The sequence below is a fragment of the Alligator mississippiensis genome, chromosome 7 (assembly GCF_030867095.1).
Source record: "Alligator mississippiensis isolate rAllMis1 chromosome 7, rAllMis1, whole genome shotgun sequence".
Taxonomy (NCBI): Eukaryota; Metazoa; Chordata; order Crocodylia; family Alligatoridae; genus Alligator; species Alligator mississippiensis.
In genome coordinates, this window is record NC_081830.1 from 46,867,252 (window position 1) to 46,879,921 (window position 12,670).

Genomic DNA, 12,670 nt, shown 5'->3' on the forward strand with positions numbered 1-12,670 from the left:
GGAGAGGGGGATGCCAGCACAGAGGCTGAGAATAGAGCCAGAGCTACAGGGGAGCTGAAAAGGTAGGTGGGGAGAGGGAAAATGGGACTAGGGGAAAGTGTGGGTGTTAAAGAGGGGCTCTGGGTGTGGAGATCCAGAGGGTGGCTCCCGGGCAGCTAGAGAAATTGCAGGGAGCAGCAGTAGGTGCTGGGAGCTGGAGAAAGGCTCCCGCTGCTGGAGAAAACTGCAGGACAGCCAAGAGGAGCTGGGAAGCTGGGTGGGGAGGACTACAAAAAGTGCAGGGGAAGCCTGAAAACAGAGAGAGAGACAACAGAAAATCACAGGAAAAGCGGCAGGAGAGACTGAAAGGCGGCACGGCAGCAGCAAAGCAGAGAAAGGCAGCAGAAAGTCACAGGGAAAAGGTAGTAGATGGTACGGGAGGCTGAAAGGCAGCAGGGACAGCAGGAAAGCAAGGAGTGGCTGAGAGGTGGCAGAAAAGGGGAGATGGAATTGAGAGGAGATCGGGAAAACTAGCAGAGGGGTTGGGGACTGGAGCTGAGAGAGAGAGAGAGAGAGAGAATGAGGCTGGAATTTAAGATAGGGAAGGGACTGGGATTCAGTAAAACATGACCCAACTCAGGGTTGCAAATGACAGTGGTTTTATCGAACAGGGGAGATGGTGACACAATGTCAAATTGGTTCGCTTGCACACGCACACACACACACACACACATGCACACACACACAATGACAGCAGGGGTTACAGAGGCTTGGTACAGGGGTTGAAGTCCACTGAAGTCCAGGAGGAGAGAGAGAGACAGAGAAAGAGAGACAGAGAGTCCAAATTGTAGGAGTAGGCATTCAAGTAATATCTACCTATCCCAGGCTGGAAGTTGATCCTCGATGGCCAGTTGGTGTCTCCTTCAGCTTGGTGTTGTCCAGAGGGGGTCACCGGCAGGGCCTCTGGGGTGGATAGGTGACGTGAAGCTGGTCTGGTCCGGATGGAAATGGCGTTCCCACTGGGTCTGTCTTCACCTTGTGTGACCCTAGTGACAAGAGGCATGCCCAGGCAAGGGGCAGCCCCTGGCATATTGAGCATGTGTGCTTCATGCAGGGATGTGTAGTTTGGGGCATCTGTAATGGTGGGGTACAATGGTAGAGTTGCTGGGTCTGCAGGGTCTTTTGTCTTTCAAATGCTGGGTTCTTGTCTCTGTTCCTGGGTGAGGTCCATGGTTCCTGGATGAATCAATGTGAGGTGATGGCCCAGTCATTACAGGCCATAAAGTAGAGGCCTGCTACCATTGTATTTCAATCATTCCCAATCATTCTCATTCATCCAGGAAGCAATTTACATGGGAGGGGTACAATGAATCATATTGTTCCAACATGGGATGCCCAGGCAGAGGACAGAAGATGGAGGCTTAACATATAAAATGGAAACTTGACGTGACTTTGGTTCACTTACAAACATAGGCCTAAACCATACAAAATCCATTTGAAACAATAAAAATCAATACAAAAATTATAACAATACAATATACAACAGTAAAAATCAATACAAACCTAATAATTATACAATATAAAACAGTGGATGTCCAAAACCAAAAACTTGCTACCAAAATAAAAATGTTAAAGCTTATCCCAAGTCTGAGCTCACATATTTATCTATAGGGAATAGAGAGAGAGAGAAAATGTCATAAATGGTTGGGGAGGGAATGCATTTTAAAATAAATAAAAAAAAGAAAAACTGGGAGTTTTGCTACAAATGAACAGTGACACATGTGTAGGAAGCAGGAAGAAAGAGTGGTATTTGCATGCTGAGTGCACCAATTCAAACTTGGAGTACACCTTCCAGGTGAAGCAAGCCAAAAAGTAGGACTAAATGGACTTGTCAGGAGCCAGGGCAGCAGGCAGGCTAAACTGCATCCAGTTGACCCTGGTTACTAGTGCCCTAACTACCCTTAGCTGGCCCCAATTGCCTGTGTGACTGCCTGCTTATAAACAGCAGCTCTTTCAATGCCAAATAGGCTACTGAGCAGGATAGATGTTTCTCTGGTTAGTTTAGGCTTCTGATTCTTGATCCCTAGTTTTGTAAGTTCTGCATGCTGATTCTCCTGCTTCCTCAGTCCTCCTTGTTGGCTTCCTGGCTTTATCCTTGTTCCTGGTTGCTGCTTGTTGGCTCCTTACTCTAGAATTCAACTCTAGACTGACTTACCTGTTCCTGATCCCTTTGCTACAGACTTGATGACTCTTGACCTCTCCTTGTTGATGGTTGACCTCTCCTCTTGCCTGCCCTGTTTGTTCCTTACTTCAGCCCAGATTCCTGTCTTCTGACAGTTGACTCTTGGCTTGTGGCATAGCGTGGCAGTCATGTGGGTACATCTCAGTTCCATTTTTTAAAATTCAAAGAAATTCCTGAGTGAAAACCATTGTCAGTCTGGTGCTAAACCTGAAGGGAATAATTCTGAATTGTTTTTATAAATGCCTGCAAATTGTTTTGTTATTTAAAAACCCTAAACTTTGCAAACTGATAACATGTCATGTTACAGTTTAAGAAGATTTTCATTGATAAGCATGGAAATACTCATTTACTAGACAGACACATGGGTGAAGAAAATGAAACCAGTAAAATATGATACAGTAGGGCAAAGAAATAGACTGTCATCTTGGATAATGCAAAGTACCAATACCAAGAACAAGAGTATACTACATAAAGAGAATAAATCCCAAGCACTGTAAGCAAAGCAGAAATAGGTACAGGGGGAAAAAAGAGAAACCAGACCTACTGTGAAGCCAAGTATGAAGTTACATATACAAAACTGATATGAAGGAAGCAGAGTATTTTAATCTGACTGTGTTAAGAGTTAAATGAAATGTTTTGAAGCTTTGGGCAAAGAAGTGGAAGTCCAGTCAGTATAAGATGTTTAACTTCCTTAGGTACAAAGGATTGTGTGCATCTGGTGAGTGGTGCATGTATCTTCATTTCATGCACCAGTAGACAGGGATACTTGAGAACTGTGCATCTTTTACTTTTTTTTAAATTGAATTACTTACCACAGAAAAATGATGGTGGAGAAATGGGGTTGGGGAGAAGGCAAGTAGACGCATGGTGAAGATGCAAATCTTATAGTATCAGCTTGTTATAGACAAGTCACTCTGTGTTTTTGGTGGGGGTAGATGATGCCTTCCCAGGAACACAATTAGGGACACAGTGAGAGGGGACTACACTTTGTAATTCAAAAAAATTAAATAAGGCAAGTGTAATCAGTCAGCATTGAAACACAATGACAATGACAAAGGACCTAAAACAGACATTTCCACAGCAACCCACACACCCTGAGTCCACTGCACGGAGGGCATACAAAACATTGCAGCTAGATATTAGAAGTGTATCCTTCCTTATGCCACCAAGTGGCAGAATGCAGCTGCATAAAACACTGATCAGAGAAATGTGTAGTATCCCATATCTGTGCTCTTTTTAGTACTGATAGGCCAAGCACAGACATTCAAAAAGCTGGAGCCTGAATTGATTCAATCTTTGCAGGTTAGTCTAACCTTCTGGCAGTCGCCAGAAGGCTAGAGCAAAGCTGAGTTGAAGGGCGGAGGTGGTGTGACCAGGCCCCAGCAGGGGGCTGAGTATGATTGGGGAGGGGTTTAAACCCCCACCCTGGCCTGCCAAGACCCCTGCCAGGGTGTACCTGGAGACAGAGGGGGGAAGCAGCATTTGCCAGGTTTGTCCCTGAGCAGCAGGGGGCATGGCTAGCTGGCATCCTGGGAAACACCTCAGGTGAAGGCGGGGAAGAAGGGGGATTAAACCCCCCTGCCTCCCCTCTCCCACTAGCATAGGGCCTCAGCCAGGGCCTGGCCAATTTTTCCCTTCCCCACCGCTCAATTGGCAAGGAGGTGTGGTCAGCCAGTGGCACAGGCAGCATGTTAGGCAAAGGGGGGGGGGAGAGGGATTAACCCCACCCCCGCCTCCCCTCTCTTACCAGTATCGGACCCCAACCATGATCTGGCTGGCTTTCTCCACCCGTGCTCATGGCTCGAGCATTGGGAGATGTGGCCAGCTGGTGACCTGGGCAATGCCTCAGGCAAAGAAGGGAGATGGGGTATTAAACCCCCTTTCCTTCCCTCTGGCTGGGCTAACATGCTGTGTCAGTAACCACCAGGGGTTGGCAACCACCCACAGACGCTGCTGGCAGGTGATCACTGACCGCCCGCATGTGCCGCCGACAGTGTTGGCAGAAAGGGGAGGGGAGGTGGCGACTGGGGGTGCACCACCATGCTCAGGAGATGCACGTGTACCCGCATGCACCCCCTACGTGTTGCCAGTGGTGGATTTGATACAATTCTGTACATGATGTTCACTCAGATTCTTCCCGAAAATATCTTGCAAATTTAAATTCATAGTTTAAATTAAGGGGGGATGTACAACTACAAGGATGTCCTGTGAAATCAGATATCCAGTTTTAAAATTAAGCTTTTACCCTTACATTAATCAATGTTTTATTAATTGAAAACAATAAGGAAAAGTTATTGATATTCTAATCTTTTTCTTTTTTTAAAGGAAGGTAAAATATGCTAAGTAAATATAAAATTCTGAGTATAATTGGAATGATAGCACAATGTGTCTGCCACAGGATCTGTATTTATCAGCACATACACATGCCTTTATTATGCTATGTAGGTTGTAGTGTATTTCACTTACGTGCAAGGACGAGACGTGGGGGGCATCTTTCAAGTTAATTATCAGCCTGGCTTATTGTGTCTTTCTCTGTTACTAAAATTTAATATTCTTTCTCTTTTCACCTGCATATTCTTATTCTTTTCAGGGCTGGACATCCAGATTGCTGTGCAACATAGAAAATTTGGGATGAAAGGTGTTATAGAAATGCAAGTCATTATCAGTCTTGTATTCCTCTGAATTTTGTTGTTCCATTCCTATTATATATTTTATTCCTCTTATGGTTGTTTTTTTCGCCAACTGCCTGCCTCATGTGTAACCCTCTTTTAAATTGAGTTACCTTGTTCTATCTGTCTCTCTTTGGCACCTTATTCAATCAATCAACCTCTCCACAGTGCTCCATCACATCTTGTTATTCAACCTGTATATCATGTCTTTTTACTTCTAGGTGAAATCTCTTACACTCAGAGATAGTAACAAATCCATGGCCAGTCAGGACTCCATGCTTAAAAATGTACTGTTCCACAGTGATTCAGACTGGCAGTAATGAGGCATAGTACTAAAACCTCCAACCCCTAATGTCTGAGCTGCAGAAGAAACTCCTTTAGATTTTAGCAATATGGGGCCCTGGACACAGAGCTGAGAAACTCTGATACAAAAGGCAGCAATGCTCCACAGGTAAAATACAGACTGCCCTATTTAATAATATATATTCAAAACACACTATCATAGTGCTGATCCAGGTTGTCACCCATCCATTGTACTGAACTGAGACTAATGGCTAGATCCAAACCATAATTTAGGGACATACCATGGGATTTAATCATTGTTCAGGCTCTTAAATACGAAGCTTTGTAATCCTGAAAACTTCCACTCAGCTTCTGTCTAAACTTGGAGGCACCTAAACTCCATAAGAACCAGGTTTTTTTCTACTTTAAAGTTCCCTAGGTGCTTGACAATTTTATTTCTCTGCATATGCTGAAGTACTATATATTTTGCCTGATCTACATTAGAAAATGTAGCTACTGTACTACTTCTGGAGAGTGCTCATGACAGAGCATGGTGGAGAAGTGGGACATGAGGTACTCAAAGGCAAGGAGAGGACAACCATGTAAATTAGGGAATAGGGAAATTATATTTTTTTCTGTTTTATTAAAGAACAGAATCAATAAAGCATTGGAATCACTGGATTCCAGCCTGTATGAATCAATAATTAATGATTTTTCTTATAAAGATTAGAATATGCCAGTGCCATAATATGTGTACAAATGTAAAATGATCTTTGGTGTCACCTGCAACAAATTTGACTCATATTTTGTTAATTTTTAAAAATTGTTTGAATATGCAGCTACATGTTAACTCCAATGCCTAAAAAAGAAAAGCAAAGATAAATAAATGCATCACTGAAAAAGCTAGGGTGAATGTAAAGAAATGAATATAAAATGTACCTATAATCTTTTTAGGGCATAAGTCAGTCAACTCCAGAGGTGTATCTGTTGCCTCTGTGCTGAGCTTGGAATGCCACTTAGAAGCACTGCCTACTTCCTTGCTGCCAATCTGTGCATGACAGCCACAAAATGAAGTAGCTGAAATTGAGACGTTAGGCTCTTTCTCAAGTAGGTTTATTGGTGTGTTCTCAGGGATTCTCTAAAGTCAGCTATGTTGCCTTGTTTAAGGGATTTGGTGATTTCAGAGGGCATATGTACTTTTCAACAGTGCTCCTGGACTCAGCCTATAGGCGATATAGAAAAACTCTACCTGTCAGATTTAAGACGAAACTTTGCTTGGTAGCAGCTTTTCCCACAAGTGCCTTTTGCGGGTTTTTTGTTTTGTTTTGTTTTATTTTTTTTGCACCTTCTTTTAAAGAATATTGCATTGGCCAGTACTGGAGGCAGGATTCTGCACTAGATCAATGACTAGTCTGATCTAGTATGGCAGTTCCTAGTTCCATAGTGACAGAGTCAAGACAAGACTGTGCTTACACTATATGAGTTTAATCATACTTTCTGCTTCTTGCCATTAAAAGAACATCCAAAGGTTCCAAATTGCAGTGGGCAGTAATAATCTGAATCTGAGCTTGTGGTAAGACAGAGCAATGACTCTAAGCAATATATCTATTTAAAAAAGGAGAGGAAAACATTAATGGACAGAAATTTTACAAAATAAATAAGAATAGCAGCACATCTCACTTGTACCTGTCAATGATGCACTGCAGCTGAAATGTAAATGACACTGAATTTGCTTGTATTAAAAATACAGCTTATTATTTGCCCCCAGTCCTACTCCAGGCTCAGTACAAAGTAGAAACACTTTGGGCGCATCTACATGTTGCCCTACAATGATGTCGTTACTGTGCTGTGCTTTAGCACTTCCTTTTGGAAGTACGAAAGCATGGCGCAGTAATAGCCTGTCCTGCATTGTACATGTGATGCACAGTTGTTTTTAGCAGCTACTTTGCTGTAATGGTGTGCTATAACTGGGGAGTGCGCCACTACGGTGAAGTAGCTGCTGGTCACATGTAGACACCTATGGACACTACGTCACCATAGTACATTGCTACAGTGACATGGTATCCTGTGTAGACACGCCCTTTGTGTCTTCACTGCTGCATGCAGGTGAATACTCTCAGCCCTGCTGCTGCAGTGCTTTCAGCTGCTGTTACGGAGATGTTTGTTCATGCCTCCTGCAGCAACAGCAACACACAAATCACTATCTTGTGCTCGCTTCATGCAATCACTTGCCTGCAGCGTGCCTTAGGCTCAGCTCCCCTTGTGCATGACAATGCTGATTTTGCCAGTAAAAGAATGCCCTTGCTTTATACTTGAAGGAAAGACTAGGGGGGGAAATAGACATATGAGGAAGAGCGAGTAGGCAGAGAGGTCAGGGAGCAACAGAGAAACAATTGAGCTGCTTCAAAAGAGACAGATGCAAGCTGGTCAATTAGCCTGGAAAGGAGAGACAGGATACTTGTAATTCCACTGGCATTGATAAGACCTGTAGCAACCATGTATTTCCATGCTCAGAGATCATTTTAAGAGAGCAATTTCATAAAAATATTAATTACAATTAATACAAATTTGTCTTGGGATCAGTAAATATCTATTTTACTGAGTATCTTGTCCTGGGCTTTTCTTTTTGGTGGCTTTTTTTTCTAAAAAGGAAAATGAAACCCACCAAAAAGGGGGGCCTAAGACATATTTTCCATTCATTTTTTCTTAATCCCCTATTTTTATTTGGAAATTCCATCCTCAGTTTCTCATTTATAAAATGGGACTGCTACTACTTCCTTTCCTTCACTCTGTTGTCTGTTTAAATTATGAAACCAGGAGAGCTGGAAGTTACAGTTTGTATAGTGCTCATGATGGGGAAGAGACTCTTTGCAGGGGTCTAGGTATTAATAAATACTAATATACATACTACCTAGTAATATATGTGATAGGATGGAGGGAGAAATGGCAGTGAATGGGACAACATGGTAATTCACCTCCAGGTAGACATGCTAGGTACATCCAACTGTACAATGCCATGACCAAGGTAATGAATCAGCAGCTGGCTCATAATAAAAAGCAGATCAATGTCATTGCTCCTTGCCATAAATCCAGGTTCATCCAGCACTGGAACACAATGAAACCAAAGTTTATAAAGATGTGACACTCATCACAGCCCCAATAATGACTTTAAATTATCCAGGCAACGTGGCTGTGGGTAAGAAGGGCTAAGACAATACTGCAAATCACTACTTCTATTCTCCTAGATGACAATGTGCATTGTGCCATCAGAGAGAAGTTAAGAAGGTTATTCATTCACTAGCAAATTGCCTGTCAAAAATGACAGAGAGGGTGGGGGGGGGCAGAGCCCCATGTCCAGCCCCCCCCCCCCCCGCCACTCTGGGTCTGGCCTCATTCCAGCTCCCCACCCTCCGCTCCGGGTCCAGCCCCACTTCACCCCCCTCCAGCTTCTTCAGGTCTGGCTCCACTCTACCACCCCACCCACACTACTCCGGGTCTGGCCCCACTCTACGCCCCCCCTACCACTTCAGGTCCACCATCCACCCATGCTCCACCCCCCCACCCCACTGCTCTGGGTCTGGCCCTGCTCCACATTCCACCTACTCCCCCGCTCCGCTGTCCACCTGGCCTGCATTCACTTTCCTCCCTCCCTGCCTGCCGCCTCCCTCTCTCTGCTGGCTATTCTGGGAGGGCATCAGGGCTGGGCAGTGGGGGGGGGGTACGGGTGTCACCACTGTGATCCTCCCCTTCGTCCTCAGGCAGGGAGGCGGGGGAGGTGGAAGTCCCCTGCTTGGGTGGCTGGGGCATGTTCACCGCTGCCACAAACTTCCCTGGCAACTTGGGCACATACAGCCCAGACCATACAGGCAATCCCTGCCCACCCTCTTGGTGGCATATGCATAGTTTCCCAAAGCAATACAGACAGACAGACATACAGAAAGACATACAGGCTAAGCCTTTTATTATATTAGATTGTAATGGTTAATTACAATTAATGGTTAATTTTAATCTTTGTTAAGATGTTTCTGTCTGATCAGAATTCTGCGTCTCTCTGACATCATAAGGCATATATATCTTAAAAGGACTTCTGATCTGAGTAGATAGACATCTACATAGGCCACAGCAGTTGCTGCTTCTCTGCTTAAACATTAGAGTACATGCCCCCAAATGGAGGACCTTGGTCTAAGCCCCCTTCAGCTTCAGGGGGTTTAAGTTCACACCTCTTATGTACTAGCAGACTTCTAACCCACAAGCTGTGGAGCAAGCATGGTTTTGGCAGAGCCCTGTGAAGAGGGGGTTGGGAATTCTAGCTCCTCCTCTAATGATTGTTTATGCTTTGTACGCACTGGATTTACAGTGGTTTTTACTGACATACAGTGATGCATATCTATCTGAAATCATGCTGTTGTAAGTCATGGTATTGTTCTAGATTATATTTTAGTAGCAAGGGACAGGATCTTGACTACTGTGTGCAGCTCTGATCCCCACATCTCAAAAAGAATGTAGTAGAATTAGATAAACATAGAGAAGAGAAAAACAGAACGTGTGGCAATGAACAGAATGTGTGTCAATGTTTTCTTTGGCATCTCTAAACCAATAAATGGTAGAAGCCAGGTAGGGTACTGAACAGGGAATAGATCACCCTAGAGATATCCAGTTTGGTGCTCTCCCTGTATAGCATCCTCTTCTGTCCCTATCAGAGACATCCTACTGGGCTAGGTGGACCATTAGTCTGGCCAAGTATGGCACTTCTTATGTTCTTATATGTCCCAATGGAGTTGCAGCAATGGAAGTAAGAACAAAATTTTGCATGCAGTGCACAGGGTGATCTCAAAACAAATGGATTACTCCACACTCTGTCTGAGCTGAGAGGTGCCACAGGCAGCATGTAATTTCAGTAGATCCTTGACAGTGGAGAAAGTGAGCCAGTGTTCAATAAGGGAGTATGTTAATACCAGCAGGTTGAAGCATGCTGAGTATTGTGCTCTTAGGGTGCTCCTTTTCTTTAAAAGACCTTAACTTTGTTTACTTTCAATCCACTAGACCTCTTTTTCCTCTCCCTTACAGATTCAGATTCTGAGTAATGTCCAGCCAGAGGTGTTTTGCGTATGGAGAAGGATTGTAATGAGGACTTTCAGTAGATGGCTTTCCAAATAGTCCATTCGGGGTATTTATCTAACCCCCCACAAGAGCGGCAGCTTTTAGCACCACATGAAGAAGCCTGTTCTCTGCTACCAGTGATCTTTATGCAGTTTTTCACCCTCAGTGGCTCTGTAATACAAAGTGTACAAACAACATTGGAAACAAGGGATCAAGGACCCCATGATCAAGGGATCAAGGACCTCATCTATGTCACAGAGTCAGGCTTTCTCTTTTCTATTCTTCCATCACTGGGATTATTTTCTGGGCACTAAGACACTCAAAGTTTTGCCTGGTGATTAGTCACTCTGCTTGCCTGTACATGAGTGGGGAGGCTGCTCCGATATGCTGTCAGTACAGCGTCTGGAAACAAACTCAATTAATCAAGTCTGCTGGAGCATGGCAATTACCGCACTCCAGCAGCCTCCCATGTCTCATGTATCAGCATTCTGTGCTTCAAAATGGCAGCAGGGCCACTTAACTAAAGCTCATTGAATGACTTTTATCTCAAGAATCCCCACCACTATACTGAAGCATGGGGACACTGATACATGAGACACTATGGCACTTCAATTAAAGCAGCTCTCTGAGCTGCTCTAATTACAGCGCTACCTCCCCCCATCCCCACCCCACCTCCCCGAAGCACCCTCTTAGCCCACTGGATAGGGTGGGATACAAATCTAAATAAAAATAAATAAATTAGGATGTCCTGTGGTCTGGAAGTTAAAGGTCAATTCTTCACAGAGGAAGATGACCCTAGAACAAGGGTTGGCAATTATTTTGGCTGGAAGGCCACTTAATGAGTTTTGGTGAGCTCACAAGGGTAGCCCCACCCCTTGAAGGTGCCTCATCCCCTGGTCACTATCTTGGGACTGGAAGTCCCACTACACCCTGGCCCTTGCCTCCAGAAGTTTCTCCCCTTAGCCCCAGCAGTACTCCTTTTGGGAGGGGAGGATTGCCATCTGGAACCAGAAAAAAAAACAAATCATATACTAGAAGTCAAACACCTACTATAACATATTTAAATTTTATTACAAAAATATTTTGTCATGATTTGTATTTGTATAGTCTATATAGAGATGATTGCATAATACATAAAAAATAAAGTATTACTCTTGTACATTGTACATGGGGTGTGTGTAGGGGGTTGTGAGGAGGTGTGGCTGTGTGAGAGGGCATAAGGTATGTTGAGGGTGTATATATGGGGGGTTGTGGGGGCAGGGTGTGGATTTGTGGGATGTGTGGGGGGTGTGGGGATTCCCCACTCAGCTCCTGCTGCTGGCAGCAGCAGCTGGCATCAAGTGGTCAGGGTGCTCATGGTCTGCACAAATCATGGTCTGCACAAGCCAGCAGCACATGGGTCCAACCAAAGCTGCACCTTGTGGCAAGCAGAACAGCCAGGCCACCTCGCCTGTATTGCATGGGGTTCCCCACAGCACACATGCAGCTCCTGGCACTCAGGTGCCACTGTGGGGAAGCCCGACATGATGGAGCTGGCTGCCATGCAGGGTGGGGCTCCCCTCCACTTCCACTGGAGCCCCAGGTGGCAGCACCAGTACAGACCACAAATGCTCTGAGTGCCTGTTGCCTGCTGGTGCTGCTGCTGCCACCAGTGGGGACTGTTCTCCATGGAGGGGAATGTGTGGTGAGTCCCCACCCTCCCTCATACCCATACCCTGCCCACATGAGCTCTGCATTCCCGCCACCCCCCTGGGCATGGGTTCTGCACTCCTGCCAGCCTTAGCCCCATGGTCCCACCCAGCTGCAGCTCACCCTTCTCTCTCCCTGACTACCTGCTGCCTGGAGTGAGCAGTGCAGCAGGGAGATGAGGAGGAGCTGTTGGACACTGGGGAAGCTGAGCAGGTCCCCCAGTGGTAGCAGCAGCTCCACCTGAAAGCTGCATGCTGGCTGGACCAGGCCCTTTTGTGCACAAGGGTGGGAGTGAGGCACATGGGGGGGCAGGGTACAATTAGTTGGTGGGTGCCTGTGGGCCAAATGAAATTGCCTGATGAGCCGGATGCCTCCTACAGGCTATATTTTGCCTGCCCCTGCCCTAGAACCTGGATTTCCCCTGCTCTGAGCAGATGTCTTAACCTCTAGGGTTCTGGGCAAAAGGTGAGTGGCATCAGTGTCACAGCATGCTAGTCTCAGACAGATGCTAGTCATGGTGTTTTTGGCTGGCTGTAAGTTCAGGGGAATTGCATAGCACTTCTGTTCATGCAAAAGCATTGAAGTGCAGTTGAATGACAGTGGTGTATAAATAGATATAGATGCTTGTGGCACAATAGTGAATTGACATCCTTAGTCACATGAGGTGGTAGTGTGACCACACAAGAAATTTATTCATGTAAGCCTAATT